This window comes from Ischnura elegans, chromosome 11 (assembly GCF_921293095.1).
Source record: "Ischnura elegans chromosome 11, ioIscEleg1.1, whole genome shotgun sequence".
NCBI classification, from domain to species: Eukaryota; Metazoa; Arthropoda; class Insecta; order Odonata; family Coenagrionidae; genus Ischnura; species Ischnura elegans.
In genome coordinates, this window is record NC_060256.1 from 24,653,265 (window position 1) to 24,678,824 (window position 25,560).

Genomic DNA, 25,560 nt, shown 5'->3' on the forward strand with positions numbered 1-25,560 from the left:
ACTATAGCGTCAACACGAAATTGTGTTCCTTCTATAAGCCTTCTTTTATAATCGAAACCTGAAGCTTACGTGTGGTGGAAGAGCACCATATTATCAATAAAATACACTTTGTTAATTCCACAATACATTTAATATTGTGGAAGCAACAAAGTGTCTTTTATTGATAATTTTGATAATCTATAAGCCTCTCAAAATTCTACAAACTTTTTGCTCTTCGAGAAACTAAAAATTCACCTTACTGGAAATTGTGTTAAGCATGAATACTCAAAAAGGGGCCCCATTATTCTGATCGATCAAGGATCAAAGGATCAAGGAGGAGGATGTGCCTCTGTTAGCATAACCTGTATGAAAATTATAAGGTACTTTGAAGGATGCTGTAAAAGGTACTTTTTTGCCCATCAAGAGTTAGTTGAATTTGAAAATCAGGCTTCTCTCTCCATCCGATTAGTCATTTCATTCACAAAAAAGACAAGAAACACCTAACTTTAAAAGACCAGCAAAGACAAATATTTTAAAAAGATTCGAAGGACAAACTTTTTTTTGCTGAATCCACCTTTGGAGGTATTTTATCCCTATCAATAAAGCTAACCACTAACTAATTAAAAAACCACCATTTTATTGTAAACCAATAACTACAAATATTCAAAGCCAATACGAATCTATATATGTTGAAGGTCCATTTTAATGTACGCTAAGGCGCAGCGAATCCATATGAGGGTTAATTCATTATTTTTCCATTATATTTAAAACAAATCTCCCTCGTATAAGTAGTCGGAGGCAAAAAAAAAAAACATTTTCACTGGAAAATAGACAACAGAACCACAATATCGAGCCGGAAACGTGTTTATTCAATGAAAGGAATCTGCGAGTAAGCTTGAGCACGCAATTAATTCAATAATAAATAAATACTGCTCAAAGTGAAGGTTTATACAAGTTTGATAAATTTGCCACCACATGAAACAAACTTTATTTGCTTTCAATAAATGAAAATTTGCTTGAAGTTATTTACCGTTCCGCTATTCAAAGTAGTCAGTGATTATAAATAATCCAATGGCCGATTTTATTATTTGAATAGCTCGATCAATTTTTATCCCAAGCGAAGAGTGAAAATAATAATATTAAAGTGTAAAAGTACCTTCTTCTATAAAATACACGTTTAGTTAAAAAGAAGAAAATAAATGCCTACAGAATATTAAATTAGTGACAATTTCAAATTTGATTGAAGGAAAAGTTAGATAAGTTTTAGAAGAGCATTTCAAATATCAAAAACTAAGAATTTTATGCGAAAGTAAGGTTATATTTGTTTTCTCTAGGAGACAAGTTTGATATATATTTAGCGGCAAGTTTTAATTTTAAAATTCTAAGGGCAAACAAGAAAGCGAGTAAAATAAATTAAATTAAAAAATAAATACTCACATATATTGACTAACAACCTAAAAACCGAATGAGAATCGATCATTAGCTAAACTTCCACCAATATTAGGGTATTTTCTCCAACTGCAAGGTTAACAGAATTATGAAACTATCTTACTATCTAAGTACTGAAACGAAGGACCATGTTCCTACCTACACCGATTCTTTAATTAGATACTTGTAAGATGAACGGTATGAATTAACTGTAGGGACCTTGCTTTTTATTCTACCCTGGCCACTCACATTGCCTTATAAGGGCACAGAACCAAAAGTTTTTTCTCTAGGCAGAGTATCCCTCTTTAAATTCCACCTCGTTGACCTTTCGACTATGGAATACGGGGCTATAAATCTTGATCCCTCGGGGTGCTTATCAAAAATATTCCTTCGCAAGGAGCAAAAGTGAGAATAAAGACTAGAAAGGGAACGCTAAGAAATGATTGAGGTGAGAATCAGGGGTAGGGATGGTGAAAAGAGCCGTAAGGGCCCTCGGAGAAAAAGGGACAAGGACTAATAGACGACAAAGGAAAGGGATTGATGAATACCGATGCCGGAGCTTAAATCACGCGAAATTTCGGGACCCTTGGTCGCCTGATTTTGCATACCCACCCAACCCACCAGCATAAACTCTGCTTTCGTCCTTAATCAAAGTGTCGGAATTTAATTAGAGGAAGTGAGATGGAAAAAATCCTAAAAATTTTCGAACAGCTCTGCGTCAAACTTAATCTATAAAGAAAAAAAATGTATAATCCTGAAAAAAGGGCGATGAACATGCGCGTATTAATAATTTCGGAATAAAAATTTTTAAAAATGATTCATAAAGAGAGTATTGCACAATCTCTTAGCTTAAATCTTAAAACTGTTTACCCTATTATAAAATGTAAGCTTGGCAACTTTGTAAACTAAAATTTAAAGTTTTTTTATTAGAGTAGATGTATCCCAGACGTATAGCCAAAGACCAAACTCAAGCGCCAAATTTGAGAATATTTATATGATGTTGGGCTATATGTTTATTTTTTTAATAGAGTTTTACTATTGGTATATGTAATACAGGTAACGAATTAATATTTATTAACATTTGAACATGGTATATAAATGAGTAAACTTGGCGAAAAATTTGAAGATATAACTTTCCACACACATAATTGTATATATAAAGATATTAGAATAGGAATACATTGCATGCGAACATTTAAACTACATACAACCCTACCATTATCTTGGATTTTGAATTTCTGCCGTCAAATTAAACTGTTCACCCTGGCGAGAGATATTTAAGGAACAAAATTTCAGAGACACTAATCAGTGCTAATTGGACTCAATAGCCTACAATGCAGATGAAAGGGCATGGCAAAGGCTAATGTACGTTTGGCGTGCATGCACATCTTGACTGCTCCAGCGCAAACAAATCCTGCTCGTAATGACGCCCGTTATTGCATAGTAAAAGGCACAAGGATATAAAGTGCAACGTGAAGAGAATTGTGGTTACCACATCTGTAACTCTACGAGAAGGAAGTGCATGGGAAATAAATGCGAAGGCAAATTATTTAAGCAATAAATTTATATTCTTCCTCTGGAAGATATTTTGACACCCTTCCTCCGTAGGTCGTTAGATGAATGTGCTATTCTGTGAACTAGCGGATGCTGTGGAGGAAAAATAGGCTTTGCCTTCGCCCTCACAAGTGGCTTGAATGCAACAGGGAGTTACGTCCGACCCTTCCTTCAACCCTGCTGAGATGATCACCATTGCGGTGTAGTGAGGAAACGCTTGTTGTTGCAGTGGAGCTGAATAGCTCATCCCCGGTAAGGCAGGACAGAGGATATCTCACAGGGCGGAACAGGAAGGATGAGGGAACTGCAGATCGCGTGAGCACCACCGGTTTAAGTAGGCTTTCGGCGAGCTCTTGATTATAAATGAGTAACTGCCATCCTAGAGTAAGTATATGCACAGACAAATTAAAAAACTAAAGGCTGTAATCACTTAAGAAAACATTGAAAATCTTCCAAACGAATGACGCATGAGTTATTAACGGGAAACACCTACAACACGTTGTGTCTAATCAGCCGGGCTGCGATAATTTACTTCCATCTAAGTGCTATTTGTTTAACTCGCCATGTAAATGGTAGTTATGTTAATTAAAACGAAAGGGAAATTGGAAAAATAAGAGTTGAAACGAACTCTATTTATTTTTTAGGATATCCCCAGACATATCCCGCATAAAAGTTAACATTTCAGTTTTAAATGAAAACTATAGTTCTATAGCCAGTCAGTGGTTTTCATTAGGTAATGTTTTATGAATCGTGACACCAAAATTCATAGGGAAAAAGTATGATATAATATAACCGATCTTTTCGCTTCGTGGATTAACTGAAAGAAGATCCGGCAATTAACATTTTCATACTTCTTTTTTAAATTTATTTAATTTCTCTGATCAACTTCTTTCTGCTAATAAATGATGATTTTTGTTTTTACGCAGCTAAGATTACGTTACAGTATACATTATATGGATGTATTTATTTTAAACAATTGACATAAAATTTTATCTGCAAGCTCCATGAACATCCTCTTAAGAATGCCATTTACAAACTTATCGGCAATGACACTAAGATATATTTTAGCTAACTAAACGAGGGTAACATATTCCTTGTTACAGTATAAAAATTACATTTCAGACAACACCGCTAAAATAATATTGAATGTCATTGAAAAAAATTGGGCTTATGGATAATAAGATTTCCATTAAATATATCATTTTCTAGAATTTAAATAACAGGTAATAGCAAAAAGGAAAATTCAAGGTAATAATTTGTTTATTCTTGAGTGGTAAGGGAGCCAAACCATCGACTCAATGTTCAAGACACTCATTGAGGGTACTCCTAAGACATCTAAACACCACGTTGACGCTATTAAGGAAATGGGTTCACATGGAAGGTAGCATTCACGAGGAGAGAAGCAAAACTGCTTTCATTTGCATGCAGTCACGTTATGTTCGACAGTAACTAAATGCTGTGAGAATCCTTATCCCTTGCGGAGGTGTCGACGCTGCCTAGTGTTTCCAAATGACTACAGCATTTCTACGTGTCGAATATTTCGTTTGAGAAACTTCAGTTCCCTTAAGTAACACCCTCCCATACTTTATTGCAATTGATAGCGTAGCATGAATATTAGAAAATTATGCAAAAAGATAGCACTTTTCCATCGTTTCAACCTCAAATAGAAGATGTTTCAATAGCGTTTTTCTACATCTTAAAGAAACGGTTACTGTGATGCATTTCAATCAAACCGATAAAGAGCGATGACATTAACTTACATTTCTAAAGGACAAAATTCTCCAAGACAGAAATTTGAATCACGGTACTTCTGATCTCCAAATTTAGTTTCCATACTGGGTAAAGGGTAGTTTTTCCATTGTTTAAAAATGTGAACGTGAAAAACGTTTAAACATCAAAAATGTAAAAGTTCCAGGATTACAAATTCTGTGACTTTGTTACTGAGTCTCAAACAGTTGAAGATCATACTCAGGTAATTAATCAATTGCATTATCTTGAGAAACACTCGGCCATAAGCATGACCAATGATTAATTAGTAAAATTGAGGAAAATAAATCCTATAAATATACCTCCGTCAAATCCATGATTGTCATTTTTTTTAATTCCTAAAGGAAGGGCGCTTTCCGAACATACTTCGTTTCAATATTAAGGAACACCTCGCTTTTACCAAACAAAATGTTTCCAGGTACGATTGTATCTAAGGAGAAGAAGCAGCATTATAAAAGTACTATTTAAAACATGCATCGACGCGTGAGAAGTTTGAGTGATGAGGGTTGTAGGATATCCACATCACACCTTTGGGGGTAATATCTTCCGTCAACTGGGTCCACACCTTTGAATCTGCTAGCTGCCAGTTCACGATGTTTTGCGCCCGCTGGTGCTTCTTACTTTACAGCCCGTGAGTGATGGAAACACTTTAATTTTAACACGCAGCTAATTTGCATATCTCCACTGGTGGTCAGGTGACATTATCCATACAGAAAATCAATTCCAAGTTCCTATAATTCTCAGACAAACGCGTCACTCTTGCTTAAGAGAATATAAAGAGATCACAACTCAATCTTAGAGAATATTAAGAGATCATCAACGCGTTCGCATACTTCATTACGGAAGCAACTGCCTCAAGCCACAAAATATACTCCTATACCCTCCAACACTCATACTCTCATACTCCCGTATTCTAATCCGAAGCAAGATATGATGAGAGTAGTGCGTGTGATAAATATTAATATTATCCACTATGAACACTTAAGACTTATGGGATACCGCACCCCTCATTATATCTCTATCGAAAACTATATTAACTATAAATCGATTCGTAAAAATTTTTGTTCAAAAATAGTCATTTCATTAGGACCACATTAAAATAAATATGGAAAATCAGGATAAATATTTTATCAGTAAAAAAAGAAAATGACGAAAAATTATATAAATTAGTTCCTACTTAAGGCCACTGCCAGCAAATTTTCGCGAAATTTAGAGCAATGAAAATTTTACGAATACATTATTCTGATATTAGATCTCGGTTTTCTAAAAGAAAGAATTGTATATGATAGAAAATTTTTATTTATACTCGTTACTTTTGAGAGATAGCTGTGTCAGGAGAAAAAAGTTAGAACCTAGATGAAATATTAAGGTGAAATTTATTTCTATCGCAATGACATTTTTGTAATCATTGGAAATTTAAATCTAACAATAAATATTCACTAAAATACTCTCCTTTACTGACAAAGAAAGCCATCTGTCGTAGAATGAATGATTTAAATAATTCTGCCACATTGCGAATCTAAAGGAAATTATTTACATAAGTGTGTGCTGATGGTACAGCATATATAGAGCCCACCCATAAACCATATGAAGATGTGTTCAAATACGGACACGGTGATAAATTAACAGAATAAACCAATACAGCCAGAATTTTCCGTGAATATGGGGTGAGATGCGGTTTATTTGTGCCATAAATACGAAGTAGATAACTGGTAATCTTACAAAAATACCAGATATATCACAACTGATTCAAATATAGCCGATAATAAAAAAAAAGAGAATTTATCTTAAACCATAGATACGCTTCAAATCGTATCTAGCAAAACTCATCCTACAGACTTCCCTGTTGCATTGATATTTCCGCTTTTATAGCCTTGACAAACTCGAGATCCAACACTTCATTCTGCCATCATACATCAAAATGCATTATGTTTCAGGAAATTAAATCCAAAATACTTTAACCTTTTTTTGAAATATGGATTATAGTGCATTTACATGATTAAGGCAGGAAAAATTTAATCTTTAAAATTAGTATGCCTTGACTGTAAACTTCATTTCATTACCGATCGCCCAATTTCAATGAGGATAGACTCTTTTTTTGCATTTAAGAAATGGAATTTGGAATCTTTACCTTTTATGTGTGAAATATAAAGCAAAAACCCAAAAAAATACATCAAATCGCAATAGTATACTTCAATCCACCGTAAAATATTTCCATGCTACAAGGAATATAGAGAAAAGTTTCCAAAAATGTGTATAGATACTTATGAAGTACATGGTATTAATTATTGAATTCCATTATTAATAAAAAATATAATCTATAGGTAAACGTAAGTGATAAAATATTAGGAAAAAAACTAAATAAATCAATAATTTTGGTTAGCTTGATTTTGAAAGAAAAAAACAAAGTGTCATTCTGAAAAAAGGATTAGGTGCTCGGTTAAAATCACAATTAATGCCCCCAAAATAAATTGTCCAAAACCGCAAATCGTTAGAATTTTCCGGAATACTTATTCACCAATTAATCACGGGGTTATTTTAGCACCGTGCTTCAGGAAATTCGTTGAGACTCAAAAAATATCACGTGGCTTTGACTATCACACGAAGTAATTCACTTCAGCGCACAAAGTGTTAATTACTTTGCGTTTTAATGAGCAATTTAGGCGGAGAATTAGAGGGGGTTTCCTCTGCATTACCCAAAACTAGGTGCCTGCCTCTCTTTACCGGGAGACCCAAGAAGCCAATTAAACTGCTGCATGCCACGAAATCCAGGAAAATCCAAGGGCGGGAAAGTTGGGTGAGTTTGATGAGCACGGGCAAATACCAAGCAATGACAAGGGCAAATGGATGAGAATGGGATGGGAATTAGATATGTAAGTGCATAGAATAACTGTATGTATAACTATGTATTTTACTGTTTCATTACTATACAGAAAAATAGAAGTTCTGAGTCCACGCAGGATCAGGAAATATATAAAAGAGATTGTGTCCAATGAAATCCTGATATATTTATCCTTTTATACTAATAAAGTCGTTGACTATATATTCTTAATCTTTAATTAACTCCTAATTTCAAAATATAACTGCAATCGTTGTCAGATGTAGCATTTTTGGGAGAAAAGGTGAATATAAGGGATAATTACAAAGGAACATATTTTCATTTTTCTGTATCACTTCATTAGAACTATAATGAATATGTAGATATTATTTTATCATTAGATTACAGTAGTAAGATTACTACGAATAATAATATTATTATGCTGAAGGTATATTCACGAAATATACCTACTAAGTCACCTGGCAATGACTAAAATATTTATAACGCGTTTTCTCACATTCTCTCGTAGTTCTGCTGAAATGAAAGCGAATAACAGGCAATCAGTTAACATTATAGATATAACATTACATAGCATGATGATACAAGGAATATTTTTGCTCACTTTCTTCAACTCAAGGCTGATTAGAGTAGCATTAGATTTATAAAATTAATATCTCAGAAAATCCAAATACTAAGGGTCCATGAACACAACAGAGGTAACATTACCAGTAAGCCTATTGCGACTTGATGCATTACTATAAAAAAATTAATAATAATTTACAAAAATGATACATGATTACCTTGTTAGCAAATGTATTGTTTTGAAGAAGGAAACGGAAAAATAGATCACCTACGCCATATTTTCCAATTAAAAAAGAAAATACATTGACTATGTTTTGTTTAAGGCATTATCAAATGCTTAAAATCAAAATTTTCCAAATTTATGTTTATAGCGGGCAATATGGCACACATACTATACGTTTTTTACCCAAAACTATTCAATGGATCTCTGTAAGTTTTCTTTTTAATTGATTTAAAGAGTATGAAATTACTTCTATTCACGTAGTGATAAACATTAAATTAAATAAAATTTATTAGTTTTAAATATACTGAGCTCCAAATAAGCCAATATGAAAATATTGAAGTTTTTCAAGAGATTAACTACATGTAATAAAAAAAACTCTAGCATCCGTTGGCTACATGAGCAGTAAGAATAGGAGACGACAGTTGAAATAAACCTGTGCGATGTTAAATAACGTCGCACACCAGAGTTTTCGTGCAAGATTTAATTAATACCTCGGGCCAGGGAAGAAACACTCTTGTACACGAATTTTCACCCGCGTGGAGATGGCATCAAAGGAAAAGCAACAGACGCCAGTGACCCAAGTTTTCAATATAGCAATATATCAAATTTTCTCTTCCATAAATTATTAGAACGAAAATGTCGGGCATCAAAACCAGATGGCTCTTTGGGAATGGAAAAAAAAGGAAACGGGACTTATGAATAGAAATAAGCGGGCTGAGAGAAAGTTGAGGCCTGAAGAGTCGCATTGGGATGCCGGAGTTTAACATTCCTTCCGGCAGGCGCTGGCGTCGTAAACACCAGAAATGACTTTAGCGAGTGGGAAAAGGAAGCCTCGGGATAAGCCAGTGGAAGCAAACTATCCCAGACGGTGCCCAAGATCGTGCAGTTTATAGGGGCATTGCTGTGAGACTTGAAACGCACAATGATGCTTCTCACGAAGACTAGGATACACTCAAATAAGTTGAATTGCAAGTAAATTTATGATTACTCCATATTTCACTTGCATACACAGTTGATTTTGAATAATACATATCTGAACGATAAGATTCAAAGGGAATTTTTTCCTGCTACGCAAAAGGTGAGTGAATGTGTAAGAAATTTCGAAACTACTATGGCAGCACAATATTGTATATTTTTTGTCATACCTTTCAGAAATTATAGTACCAACATGGGAGCTCTCAATGCACTAATCATCTAGCATAAGTTCCTTGTTCATGAAGTAAATATTTATTGGTAGAAAGCCATCGCGGTGCCTTAAACATTTTTAGCGTAAAGCCTAAAATTTATAATTTTTGCCTTATTTCACATGCATAGTCAGTTGATTTTACACATATATACATACCCAAATATGGTAACTCGTCAAATTTCCAAACACAATAATAATATTCTCTAACCGCAATTATTGAATGTGCAATATGATCGTGAACAATACTATTTTGAGATCAAGCCATTTTATATACCTGACAGATATTATGACATTAATTACTCCATCGTCAAACATTAAAAGGTAATAAGATTTATTAAATAAAATACATTCCCAAAAGAACCGCGTACCACTTCATCATGCCAAAAACACAAGGACTGGCAACAAGAAATAGGTTGTATAGGCGAAATATATTTTATAGAAATTTTCGCACTACAAGAGCCCATTCAAAACTATTCCTGAGACTTTTATCATAGAATTACGGCGTTGAATGAAAACCTTATAAAGACTATTTAGTGTTTGTATTTTAATGATTTTAAATAATTCTATACGAATTTCAGGAAATTAAGGTTAATAATTAACATCGCAAGTTTATTTATATCACAACTGACTCTTTCACATTGTAGTAGATCATGCACTGCATGAATTGAGCAACCAATAATTGCCAAGTAATGTCGAATATTATATTATTTTTCAAAGCCAATAAGTACAAATCTTAGGGTGGATAAGTTTAGGAAAAAAATTCTAAGAGGTGATATTTATGGTATTTAACATCCTAAATCGATATTTGATCATCTTAGAGACTTATTGTCACACGAGCCACACAAAATAACACATTGTAGCAATTAAATCACACAGTTGTACTAGGTAGAGATTCATCTCGTGAGTTGCAAGGTTCTGTACAGGTAATGAGGAAAAGGCCACGTTAAGAAATTCGTTAGCGTCGCCTGGAATTAGCAATTGCGGATTGTCAGCAAGGAACACGCCAAGTTACGAAAGCAATTACTCTCAGTAACGACCCCCTTGACAGAATTTGGATCGCCTAGTCTATCCTCGACCATGGAGATTGCGAAGAGTTCTACACGATATTTCCTTAATCTATTAGAGATTTATAATTGGCAGGCACCAACTTAATGAATATGATAAAAAACAGGCGGATTGTAACATATTAAAAAAATAACAGAATCATTATTCAATCTTGAGTCACACCAAAAATCATCTTCGAAATGCTTTAAAGCAAATTATGATTATAGAACAAAAAGAAACGATAAAATAAGAGAGATATTTTTCCAAACTCTTATGCATAGGGAATTGTTTTTTCCTCGCACAACAATTACTTTTAACATGCATTTGATGGTACTCAGAAGAAAATATCTCCAACATTCTATTTTCATTTTAATTATATTTATATATATTACTGCCTGGTGTCCTAACAACCCCGCCAAATTTCTACTGAGGTGCTGTGCGTGCTAGAATGTAGGTGCAGGCGGTACAAACACATTGAAGAGCAAGTTAACTTAAACTTAACAAGTTGGCTCGCGTAAAAAAGAAGCCCGTTATTAAGGTAACGGGGAAGTAAAGTTTAGAAAAGGAATTGATTACAATTTTATGTAAAAGAGTTTTTTCCAACCGTGTTTTAACTGAAAAAAATTGTCAGCTGCTTGTTAATACCGAATTCATGAAGGATACAGAAGATTAGAAAATACTAAAAATGCTAACAATTTGATGAGTAGAAAAAGATACTATTAACAAAATTTACACCAAATGCATAAAGTTATCATGAGCCGTCTTTATACTACTTTTCCTCGTTGCATAAAATGAATATATTAAGTAGCGATAAGGATAAAAAATCAAACTGACGTATTTAAAAATATCAAACAACACCTTAACTGAAGCCATTCATTACAAATACCTCCCGGTCCAACAGCATTGCCTTGAAGAATAAAAATTTAAAAAATTACCTCTACTGAATTTTTTTTCTCGAATGTACTTGAACGTATCTTGAGTGCATCACAAGACATCATCAACATCCAATTCAAAGAAATATTTCTGTATGACATTCATTTATCATATTTTATCATGACATTTAATTATCTCCAAAACTAGCAGTGGAGCGATAATTTCTATGTGCTTTTCAAAAATGTGAAGGCATTATATATATCAAACTTTCATTTGCTTCTAAGTACCTCAAAGTCCAATAAAATCACACTGAGGAACAAAGAGAATGGTTAGAAGCATCATGGAACTGAATTGAGTCCTCAACTTACCACATATAGAGATTGGGTGATACTACTTAATCCCAGTTTCTCCAGAAGCACTACAACCCTTCAGGGAGATGGATTGGAGTAAAAACGCTAAAGGGACATCCCTAAGGTAGGCCGAACTAAAGCGCGAAGTAGAAACTGCCCATTCATTGATCGAGGGGGAATTGCACACCTGGCGTTGACATTTGAGTCCACGGAAGTAAATTGCCTATGGGAGGTTGGCTGCCCAGTGCAGCATTCAACCTGATAGTCTGCCAGGAATTGGATTTACACCGCCCATGGGCGTTTCAGGAGAGGAGTAAAAGAACGAAATGTCATTTGAGCAGTACCTGAATCAAATCTGCAATCAAACGTTCTGTGTTTGTATCAAGTGTTTGTATGAAACTTATAATTAAATTTTCGCAGTGACGGTACGGTCTGTTACCCCATGTACATTTGTTTTACGCGCTAATATTGTTGGTTTTACTCTTGAAACGTAGCTGCATTTTTGTTAAACTTGTAAAAACACTTTATAGATAGATACGAGAGCATTTTCTAATGAATTAGAGATAAAAGTTACATTCCCAATTATTAGAAACTTTTCAATAAATGACAGAGAGTTACTGAATCAGAAAGAGGAAGCAGTTGCAGAATCAAATGTTCAGATGAATAAATCCACTAATTGTTAAAGCAATAGTAAGAGCACATTTATGATGGAATGAAAATAAATGTGGACTAATGTTTGGTTCTCATTTCTTGAAAAATATTTATAATATATACCGAGTAAGTGGATTTTGAATGTAACCTAACAAATACGGCGTTATCTTTCAGGAATAAAACCAGTAAAAAAACTGAAAAAAACGAATGTTCATAGATACATATACAGGCCATATCAACGTGAATAAAATATGGAGTTGCATACAGTAACTGGCCGTGCTGCTAGTAAAGACGTTATATATAGGGTGACATTTTACTTCAAAGTGATACTGTATTTTTTATGAAGTGTGAAGACTCCTGGAAAAAAATTGGCCTCATTTTATAATAAAAGTTTCCATATCTATCGAGGATGAGCATTTTCTACAATTGATTGAAATTACGCCGCAATTCTTTAAGATTAAAACTAGAAAGTTAAACCATGTAAATAATACTTGCAATAATAAGTAATTTAATGTATAAAATTTCTTTCCGCTAAATAATATTATTCATGTGCATTTGATCAATGTGAAGCACTACTTACATCCAACTCCAATTTGTTCCCATTTATAAGTACGGTTTCTCTGCTATGGCTTCTCAAAACTATTAGTTCACTGCGATGTTTACATCAGAATATGAACTTTTAACTTCAAATATTTCAATGTCTATTTAATCGAGCAAGTCTATCGAAATGAATCTATGACTGGCCAATTTCACTGCATAAAATTTATCTTAAATGTCCGTAAAAATAACAGCATCGTACTAATTACCTGAAAATAATAAAACGTAACCCATGATACAGATGAAAATTAACACAAAACATTTTTAAAAGATTTTCAAAAACATTGTATTCGTGAAACTAAAAGTGCTAAAATTTTATTTATGAGGAGTAAAATTAATTTTTTCTAGTTGAAACGAACAAATTTGGAGCGAACCTATTATTCAGCTCTCGCCGAGTACACAAGAACCAACTGCTTTTGGCAAACGCGGGCCTTGGTTCCGAGGGATCATATCGTCGGCAATTCCACCAATCCGAACCTTCCCGAGCTAAAACCACTAATCCAGAAATTCATAAATGATTCAACGACCATCTCTCGATGCGCCCAAAATTCATCCCGCCTCCGCAGAATTCGTGATCCGGAGCAGAAAAGATCATGAATTAGGCAAAATAAATTGAAGCTGAATAATTCAGAAATGGAATTTTTAATGGGTTAACATCCGTGTTCTCACAAGGGCAAAACAAAGCCTGCCTGATTACAACGCTGCTAGGCATAGCAAAATATTACCACCTACAGCTACTTAGTGAGTTATTGAATCTATTTTTTATCCACAACAGCTATTTTCAATCGTAAAATGGAAATTTATAGAAATTCATGTGGCCTCAGAAAAAGGAGTATCCTACGGGAAAGTAAAATTCTCATCTGCGTGTTATGGAGTAGTGAGTAAACAAATTAACATCGCGTTAAAATCTGTAGAGTCTCAACTCACAGTCTAAAAATAAGCTCAAAAATTACCTTAAGTCTCTATTTAAACCAATTCATATAGTTCCACAAGGGTAGCTACTCAAAATAAAAAATAATCTAGATGAATAATTTCAGCCAATTTAATGGCACGGAAAAACTACTAAAGACTCTCAAGGAAACAGTTCCAAATTCTATGCAAATAGAAACGATATAAATGCAAAGTTTTTATCATGAATTATTCACTATGAATATGTCAGCTTTTTTCTAAGGTAAAAATATGGCAAATATGATTAAATTCTCTCATAATATCTGAGTGAAATTTAAGTTTCACAAGTTACGTAGTTATATTGAACAGATAAAGGTGGAAATCAAAAAGCCGCATTTAAGCTCTATTTTGTTAAAGGACGCTTAACTTTGAACTTAGAAAAGAACTCCCAACGATAAGAGGTTTAGGAAAACGATTTGAATGAATTCTTAATGCAGGTTTTCTTTGTTATCAAATTCTAGGGCGCTATATTAACGACTTTTCCGTAAATAAATAATAAAATTTTGCTAGCTCTTGGTGTGTTATCCTTGGATATTTATGTGTGCCCTTTTTTCAGCGAAATCCCCTACTTTTATAACTATCTGGCCTCATAATATCATCAAACCGATTGTTGACCAGTTGACTTTGTGGAAGTCCATGGTTAGTGATCATGGAAACAGCAGTAGTATTTTTCCTCACTGTTTTTTGTTCTTTCTCGACCGGTTTCAATGCTTACGCATCATTATCAAGAGCTGTCTCATTCCCTGGACTGCATCTCCTGTTCCGACGTTTTCTAATCCTCCTTTATACGCCACCTACGCAATTCTCCGCTTCCAAAAATTAAAGTCTCTTCTATCGTTTTATTTTGATGTTTTTCTATTTATTCATATTGTTGTGTACTGTTTTAATTCGTTTTATTGGTGAACCAATTAAATGTTTAGTGATTTAAAAATTCAGAAAGCGATGAAAATTTGGAAAATAACCACCTAATCTCTAAAATGTTTCTCGGGTTTTACACCGGTTGATGTCCTACATGTCTCCCGTGGAAAATCCGAGAAACTCTTCAGCAACTGATACTCCGAGAAACCTAAGATCATGCATCAACCTCTTAATCGCTTTAAAACCTTACCCAACACAGAGAATAAAACATACTTACTTGGATGTCAATGGCACAACATTCCTCTATTTTTCAATTTAATTTTCTCCATTATTAAAGTGATTGCCGCACCGTTTTACCAATCTACCAATTCCTCTGCATCACAACCGGCCGCCAAAAGGAGCTAAGCACGGGCTCACACTGATATAGGAACAGGAGAAGTTGTGCGCAAATGCAAATGGGATTTGTATCAACATCCTTCTCATAGTCCGGATTTGGCTTCTAATTTTTATCTCTTCATTGCGAGTGTCAAGGGGGACAGCAATTCGCTGAAAATGAGGAACTTAAAACGCTGCGACAAATTAGCTCAAATCGCAGGTGATAGATAGAAGCTTTTCATCCAAAAGGAATCGGTAAATTGGTAAAATGGCTGAATTTGGAGAAGAATTTGTTGCAATATGGAGGAAGTTGTACCTCAGATATGCAATTCTTAATCCCCTCTTCATTATTTTTTTCAGCAATTTGCAGGTTACTTTCCGAATTTACCTCATGGATAAATATGTTACATTGAGTCACGAAGCATTTTTGATATGTGAAGTTCGATTTGAAAGTAAATGCAAGAAAATGTGACAAGGGCAAAGAATCCTCTGGAAATGAGGAAGAAATAGACACTTTGAGGAAATATTGAAATGCAATATGAAGCCGAGGAGTGCGACAGGGAGAGCATCCGGATAAGGAAAACGGAAAGAACATGACAGGACTTTTTGAAGGTCCCAGGATGGACTCTGCGGAAAGGATTTTTTTATTTCCTAGAAAAATTTCCCAATGTCTTCCGCACGTGACACACAGATACGATAAAAATATAGAGCTTATCATAAAAAAGATCCATGGATACAACTCTCAATTTCATTTCGAATGCTAATGCCGAAGAGGGCCAACTGGGTCCATAGCAAAGTTTTATGAAGATCATATAGATAAAAAATACTGGTTTTCCCGGGGAGGAAAAGTAAAATGCTGGCTGTATTTTCCGTATAAAAAATGTTTATTCACTGTAATAGACTACAATATTTGTGGAGCCACTTATTGAAACATTTTTAGTAGCGTTAAAAGCAGTTTTCATAGATGGCTTGCACGGAAATAAAAAAGATACTCGTAAAATCATCGCAAAGCAATCTATTTATCTTGGCTACGAGTCCACATGAGTGCTTATATTCTTAATAATACCAATGAAGAAATGAAACAATCATAAATATTTAATAGTCAAGATAATTAAATCTGAGGAAAGAGAAAGGACCTTATTTTGAACACTATTACCATGTTACCATACCAATCGAGGTTACCAGTATCTTTGCTAGGAGCAAACGATAAAGAAAAACTAATAGATGTTCTCTTGCTTTTTGGAAAACTCAGGTAGACGCACAACTCCTTAATTTGAATAAAGTTTATAGCATAATTATTTAATCAATTAATAATCTAAAACCAATAAATATATAATATTAATATTAAAAATACTAACATAGACATTTTAAAAGAAACAGAAAACCCAAAAAACCCATACTTAAAGGGAAAAATGACTAAGCTTCGATAACATGGAGATGCCCGATTCTGTAGATACAATGACAATTTCTTGATAAATGAATAATATCTAGTACTACACCAGCGTATGTGTGAGAACCAAATTAATAAAACCATAAGAAAACATTTATTTGAGGTGAATGAAAATCATTACATATTTTAAAACGCTGACGGATAACTTTTGTGATATAATGTTCTTATTTTTCGAGTACTAGCAACAGTTAAAGTGGTGTAGTACCCAGTAAAACTCTTCATAGAATTTCATTTTATTTAAAGGCAAATATAAATTAACAGGGCACTGCCTGGACGGAAGAGAACATGCACAAGGTTTCTCTGACCCATCCGGTTAAAAACCCTAGCTTTTTCCCACCCTTTTAAATGTTCTTAGAAAAAGGGACGGAAACCACAGTGTTTTTCACACCCTTCTCTTCGCGATAAAGGAAATGGGTCTTGGAGAAGAATAAGAGGAAAAGGAACAAGAGAAAAAGATGAGACGGGAAAGGAGAGGATATAGGAAGGAATGATGGTAGGGACGATAAAGAACCGGGTAGGGTTGGAAAGGAGAAATAAAAAGACGGCGGAAACGCGTAGGGAAAGGGAGAATGAGAAAAGAAGAATGGGAGCACGAATTCCAGGAGAGAGCGCTAATTTTTCTTAATGTCCACTCGTAAGCCGACCACCGTTTTCGTCCCAGGGTCTCTTTTACCCTGACTCTACCCCTATTCATCCCCTCTACCATTCCCTCCCCCCGGACCGACACGTCGCCCCTCGGCTCGGACGCATCAAGTCAACAATTATTTTATTCATGAGATGCTCTAATTCGTTACATTTTCTCTCGAAGCCTCTTCGAGTGCAACTACAGGAACTCCTGGTGAGAAACTTTGCTTGCTAATATTGCAAATGGTATCTTGTTCAAATATATCAGCTATAATCCGTGAAATCGCAAAGAATAGACCAAAGGATGCGGACGTCTTCCGAACTAAAGCTAAAAATGTATGTTATCGATTCAAAAATTTCTCAAAAAATATTTCATCACAATGAAGGAGTTAGGATTCATTAAAGGAATGGCCTACCTCACTGAAATAGAACAGTTTTTGCCCATTATGTCACCAAAAGGTAGGCACTCATTCTTTTGTATACTAGAAGAAGAAGGGACAATTTTTTACGTAGAATTTCGTTAAATAACGTATTAGACTAGGAGGGGGACATTCCTATTCCTGTCATGCCTATGTAAAGTAACGTAGGTACCAGACGTACATTTTTTTTCATATGCGCTATGTATACAAATTTGAAAGAACACCTACGAAAGAAAGAAACTCACAGCAGAGAATGAAGGCTTCACAAGCAAACGGAAGAAGAAACATTTTACACGCGCTTCACGGAACAAGAGTTTTTCGTGGAAATCACCCTTGAAATTTGTAGTGTAATTTCAGGATTCTCGACACCACCTGTTGACGGCGAATTGTAATTCTGACGACGAAGTCACATCACATGATTCTTAAGACCCCATAGTGACAGCGAAGCTCAATGGAATAAAGAGAGATACGAAAGAAAATCTCTAAATCAGTATCTATACCTACATGTATTGGAAACTGCAATGGCGTCAAAAGAAAAATTTTGTGTTTTAATGAAACTAATCAAAGTAATTGAAAGCAATTTTGGATATTCGTAAAACAGCGCGTATACAACAATTATCCCCATCTAGCGGGGACGGAAATTAGTTGATTAATTTTATGCACAGTCTAAATTTTGGAGTCAGAGAAAGATCTTCATTGAAAGGTAAATTGGCTTTTTCCCATAATATATCGCGTCATTTGAGATAATTATTCTGTGAAATTATTTCCGAAAAGTAAAAAAAAAACATTCATAATTACCATATAATTGCATTACATAACTGATGCCTTTAGCCTAAACTTTTTTCCTCCATTTAAAAGACAGATTTTCCTCCACTTCTGGGTGGTCTGTGGAATATCATTATAAAAAATATGGAAAGCCACATAACTGCATTAAATTGTACTATTTTATATGATATTTAACTAATTCATACGTTTTAATCGACACAAAATGCATGAACAATCAAAAACCGAGTGCCACATCCTAACCATATCGCTAAATCAAACAGTCCTCAACTTTTCCATGCAATTATTTGTACAAATATGGTTTCATTCACACAAAGATGCACTATCATGGACTGGAATGCATTGACTTATCCATCAATATGCATGGAAAAAAATTCAATAATTCGAAAATTTTATGCCTCAAAGGGATTTTTCAAGGCCCATAAGGATGCCTTGGAGTACCACTAGAAATAATTTTGAGAGCTCTATGTACCTAGTTAGGGTGGGAAATGTTTTCCATTATTTCGAATATATATACAGTATATAAGAGGGTACTAAAGGCATCTTCGTAGAAGGGTATCTGTATCCTACTGCAAAGGAAGGCGTACTCGTAAAGCGGAAGAAAAAAATGCATTCAGGTTTCTTTTAAGTCTATGATAACCCGATATATCCCCTCTGTTGATCCCAGGGGTCCTTCAAGAAGGCAGCTTTTTTATATTTCCTACTCAAGGGCCGGAATTGGTTTATCACTCGTGACTTCCCCTTAACCTTTTGTTCTGGTTTCGAGGAGTCGGATAACCGCATTATATCCAGCCCCGCACACAAGAACTTCAGAGCCTTTTGTAGCGATCTATTGGGGCGGAAAATATTTCAACAAGAAAAATGGGATTGCTGAGGTGTACGGGAGGCAGCGAAGGCAAGCTTCAAAGCTTAAGCTCACATCGATACAATTCCAGATTTTTTTATCACAGTATATACGCTAACCTCTTAGGATGCAAAATACTGCTTTAAATAAATAACTGTTTTGAAGTATGCAGAATAATTTGCGTTTAAGAAGCAAGTAATCGGAAATACACCACTTGAACTTCTTAGTCAGAGAGTAATGCATGGTCATCATAAAAGAATGGTACGGTTTCAGTAATTCATAGAAAGATGGTAGGGATAGTAGAGAAGATAATAGAGTGGAAGAAAATTTTCAGAGGCGCCTTGCTGGAGTGTCTTGAGGAGATCACTTCAAGTACAGCACTGCATCCGACAAATGGGAGGCGAAGCCGTGGTCCCTTAGGCGCCGTTCGTAAGGATTGGGCTAATGTCGACGACACGTAATATCTTGTCGATAGACCAAGGGTATGGATATTGAAATTTATTAATTATTTTAAAAAACTGTACGACAAATTCGAAAAATAAAATTTATTTTATTCTATTTTCATTCTGTTCTCAGCATTTTCAAGACCGTACCATTCCTCCGTGATAACTCTGTGTAATATGAAGCACCAGTCTTGAAGTTTAGAAACTTGGCTGAAATTATGCACCCTTAGGAAGTTTGACGACGTAGTGGATGAAACGCTTGGCTTCTTGTCGTGGGGTCCCGGGTTCATATACCAGGTGAAGTCTTTAAACATCCCTAAAAAAGTCCTTGAAGTGCGAGATGGCCCGGGGGAAAAACTACCCACCATACCCTGAATATGTAAAATTTTTTATTCTAGTGGCTTCCTTCGTGGTAAGCCCTACCATCACCCACCCAAACCATCCTTCGGGATGAATAACTAGGTGAGCGAAGTGACTTAAGTATATGAATACTAAACTCGGAAAGGATCCGTTTTCCTGATATAGAAAAACAACAAAACAACGCACTAAGGTTGAATGAATTCCGGAATTAGCTTGAAGGTAATGAGATTTAAAAACTTAATTTCAAGCGTCCAAATCCTCCAAGTAAGAACATCTGACGAGCATGTCTAAGTTTTGCATTACAGCTACGCCTGAATTTCCCCGCCAAAAAGTTCCACAGCCTACTCCAAGGTTTCCCACGACTCCACCAAACTCGTTGGACTAAGTTTCAATTCAAGAGACGATGAGGATGAGTTTCCACCGTCACAATAACCCTCTGCATATGCCACAGAAAGGAAGTTACTCCATGCCGTGGTTTTCTGGTATCCATACTCTAACCCGCAAGACTGCCTATCATTACGATCCAAAAGGATCCCCCAGCCTGAATCTCTAAACAACGACGATGTTCACGTGCATGAAGCGCGAAGTGGCGTAGGATGAAAGCAGAGACTGGAGTGTGGTTAACAATTAATCGTGCTGCCTAAACTTTTTTCTCAATCGTTTTCTTAGTTTTCTAATTTGTTGTCTTAATTTTTTAAAACTTATTTATTTTATGATAGGGATTTGGCTACATTAATTTTATTTTTTTCACACAGAAATAAATTCTACCTTACCCGTCTACCTTAAAATACCAACAACCGTCAAAATGCCTGATAAGACGTTTACATTTCATTTGTACTTACTTAGTCGTACTGCTTACAATTTTTTTCTTTATTTGTTTTCTTGATTTTTGAATTTGTTGTCCTAATTTTTTCTAACTCTTATGTATTTATATGATGGTTGTTTATTTAAAATTAATTGAAAATGTTTCATGCAGGATCGAAGTTGTACCTCCTGTCTTCCTTAAAAGACACATCAAAATGATGGATAAGGCGTTTATATTTTATTCTTGACGGCAACTTGTGTTTTAATCAAGAAATCTCTTCACTATATTATGTCCGGCCGTTTTGATATTTTAATTAGCACACATACATCTGTAATTCCTTATTACATTTTGAGCGGAAATAAGCAGCATATCTGCCATATGACATAAGTGTGATATTCCAGCGCAGGGAAAGCAGGAGCGGCGTAACTGCTGCTCATTTTATTTTTATTTCTAAAGTGATTGTTGAAGAAATACTCAGTTGAACTGATCAATAAATAACAATGTTAGCTAAACAACAAACTTGTAAATAATTTTGATAGGTAGTACTTATTTTAAATATTTCTTCGTTTATGCTATGTCATGAGTGTGATGTTCCATGCATGAATTTTTTTGTAAAATGATTGTTAAAGAATCACTCAGTTGAATTGTTAAATAAATAAAAATATTATATTTGATGAAATAATCAATGACTTTTAGCCTTATCCATCTTTTTGATGTAACTTTTAAGGATGACAGGTGGTATAACTTCAATCCTGCGTGAAAATTTTTCAATTACTATTAACCAAATACCTATCATATAAATAAATAAATGTTAGAAAAAAATTAAGATATAAAAATAGAAAGTTAAGAAAACAAATAAAGAAAAAAATTGTAGGCAGTAGCATTAGGCAAGTTAAAATGAAACATAAAATTCTTTTCAGACATTTTGACGGTAGTTGATTTTTAGGGTATATAGGTGGTATAACTTCATCTCTGAGGGAAAAAATTAAAAGCCATTTTGGCCAAATCTCTATCACAAAAATAAATAAATGTTAATAAATATATTAAAAAATCAAGACAGCAATTTAGAAAATTAAGGAAATAAATGCGAAAACATTGCAGGCAATAATATTAAGTAATCAGAAGTTACCCATACAAATGACGGATCTGGTCTTTTCAGTGTTAAAAAATGGTGGATGGGAGTTAATTCCTTGATTGAACAAGATAAGAAGATAACTTCTGGCTCTTTCATAAAAATGAGAAGATCGGCGGACTGCTGCTATTTTCTCAAATAAAACTATCACATATTCGTCCAACTATAATCATTTTTATGCTGTGGATGATATTACGATAAAGGCGACAGACCAAGTGAAGTACCTGGGAGTAACGATAACCTCGAACCTCCCGTGGGGAACACACATAAGGAATACTTGTGGCATAACCTTGAAGAAATTAGGATTCGTCAAGCGTATTGTGGGAAGATTTTCGGATGAGAAAGTAAAAGAAAGGTGCTATTAGGCACTCATCCAACCGCACCTTTAATATGCAGTGAGCGTATGGGATCTGATTCAGAAAGACTTAATCCGCGAACTGAATAATATGCAAAGGAAAGCTGCGCGGTTCGTCAAAAACTGCTACGGGCGTACAGACAGCGTTACCTAGATGTTAAACGAATTAGGCTGGGAGCCGATGGAGACTCGGAGGCTGCGCACTAGGCTTAGATTGCTTGAACAATTGAGAATGGATATCTTTGAGAGCGACAAAGACAACATAATATAAGAGCCTCACTATATTTCCAGGTCCAACAGAAGCGATAAATTAAGAGAGACGTTTTGCCGAACGGATAGATATGGGAATTCCTTTTCCCTCCAACCATAAAGGACTTTACTAAATACTAATCCTTACTTCGTTGAAGCACCACATTTTTATGTGTAAACGGCTGGTGTCCTAACACCCCCTGCCGCACACCTTTTAGGCGGTTTGCGGGGTATTATGTAGATGTATATGTACATATGCCATTTTTCCCTATTTGGATAAACATACCAAAACGATAACCCAAAAATCAGAACAAATAATGCTTTCTCGACCGATTTTTCTTTTGTGATACCGTTGCAATTTATGACGAGTGCACACTGCAAACATAAAAACTTCCGAAACTTCAACAAGTTTGATACCAACGACGAAATCCTGAAATTGTAGCTCAAATTTTGCTTTCTCTACTGAATTCCAACAATGCTTTAATGTTGCCTACATGCGCTTGAGTACTGAATTTGTTCGCGATGCAATTAACCTCCGTTTTCCTTGCGCCACCAACGCAAGTCTTTGAGCACGCCCTTCAACCTTGCTGAGCACTAGTTCAACCAAATACCATACGACCGTAGTCAGTATCACCACTCCGACGCACATTTAGGTCAATACTATACGGAATTTACTTGCACGTCATGCGGCATGTCATCCGTGGAACTAAAATACGCGGAGGTCCCCCTCAATTAGTAAACATTTTAAAAAGAATCTACACCACTCTACCACAGCGCTAAGAATTTTGCATCATGGCATTCAATATTTATCACAAACTTAAAATTAGCATATGATAACTGATGCGATTTTACGTTAACGTCTCGACATGCAAGAGGTTAGTTCAAAATAAGACCAAAAATGAAGCAAAATTTTTACATCAATGCAACAGAGTCAATTATTATACATTTTTGTGATCCCATGAAATGTCTGACACATTTGAAAAGTTGGAAATAGAATCCTACACAACTAGATAGCCAATAGATCGTTTGCCGCTGAGATATACCCGATATATCAATACCTATACGCAAATTAACTTAAAACTGATAGATCATTGCAAATATCTTAACAGTTAATTCCTAGATGAACTTGCATTTAGTGTTAAGAGGTTCATCCTAAATGCAATGCTTGATTTATGCTCCTTGTAGAGCCTTCTATACTTAGAAATAGGTCTTAGCTCTCTGGTTAAAATATGATGGAAACAGAACAGAAGCAAAATTACTTAAAGGGTTGTGTTTCCTGCACTCTTACCTTTATTCCCGACAAGAAAACTCCAGGAAACTTCTACGTACAAATTGAATGGGCCTCATTGTGCACCTCTTTTGCATTCAGTTTGAGGTCAAGCTACTATGAATATGGAAATTGTTACGGGCCGTAAATCTGTGTTATAAGCCGTACAGTGCATGCATGGCGTGTCCGCCAGGAAAACCGTGCTCGTATTCCTCGGATGAAGAAATGATTTGCTCGGAAGATTATTTTCCTCAGCTATGAGAATAGAAGTTTCACTAGCGTATTGGAAAATTCTATTTCGCAGCGCCACTGTCCGCCCATGCGAGACACAGTGCGATGAACGGAAGGAATAATCCACAAATGAATAAATAGGAATATTTCACTCAAGAGTTAAAATATATTCTCTTTTCGATTAAGAGAGTTCAGTGATTTTATTCCTCAATATTTCATTTGAAGTGATGAAATATTCAACTTAGTCATATAATATAACTCTACAGCTAACATTCTATCGAAAAGATGAATACAGAGAAAAAAAAGAGTACGATCTTTTAAAAGAATCCGTTTTATTCCGGTAAATTTTTGTAACATTTTAGGAACTACTCCGTAGACTAGAACGATGCGTTGGTACTTATCTATGAGCGATAACTTTACTCGAAAGTAATGATATCAATTTCACTGGTAGATATATCGTTTACTAGACAATATGGCAACCAATTGAAAACTGTCTCCTAGTATTACCATGGTGAATCGGCACACACTCGAGCTATGACATCAAATTAAATACATTATTTCGGTGATAATATAAACTATTTAATTTTGCACCCCTGTAATTCGACAAAATATGAAAAAGGAGGAGTTGAGTCACAATTTGATATAATACTACTAAGCAAAGTTCAGCTCTCAAATTCAGCAAATCGCTGAAGGAAACCGGCTCTTTGATGGCCAGAAAACATCAAATGAAACAAATGTTAACAGAAGCTGGAAAGGAAACATGTATTCCCTAAAAGTGACTCTTAATATTTGAGAAAAGACGCGATTTTTGAAGCAATTACAATTGCTCTCTAGATAAAAATAACTTTGCACCGACATTTTCAAAATTTACATAAATATATTCGAGGAACACAATTCAGTGATCTCAGCATTCTTAAGATCTAATATTTATTCCCCATTCGTCTGCTAACACGATAACCAGAGGTTGACTAAATCCGCATTTCAGTAAAGACACCACAATCTGTGCAAAAACATATGCAAAGAATATGCTGATTTTTAAAAGCAATTTATATTTTGGTCATATATTGCAATATTTTGTTTTATTTTGCCCATCAAGTGAATCAATAGGGTTAGGCATGTCTCACATAAATACTTCTCTAGCCGATAAATTCAATGAGTCAACTAAAATATTAGCGGGGGGTGAAGACAGACATCCATTTGAACTTAATACAGTATTAAAATATAGCGCAGGTCAACTGGAGCCCATAACAAAATACAATACACACTCGGACGCCTTATCGATATATCGGATGCTATGCACTAATGGGTTAAACGCTCAATATGACAATAAAATGTTTCCCTAAGGGTAATATCTTAGATTTCGCT

General features: G+C 35.0%; 1 protein-coding gene across 1 annotated transcript in view; it reads right to left on the reverse strand.

Annotated features, from left to right (window-relative positions):
* The window catches only part of LOC124167724, a 999,415-nt gene that overhangs the window by 747,455 nt on the left and 226,400 nt on the right, over window positions 1-25,560 (reverse strand). The gene's annotated exons all lie outside the window — the stretch shown is intronic.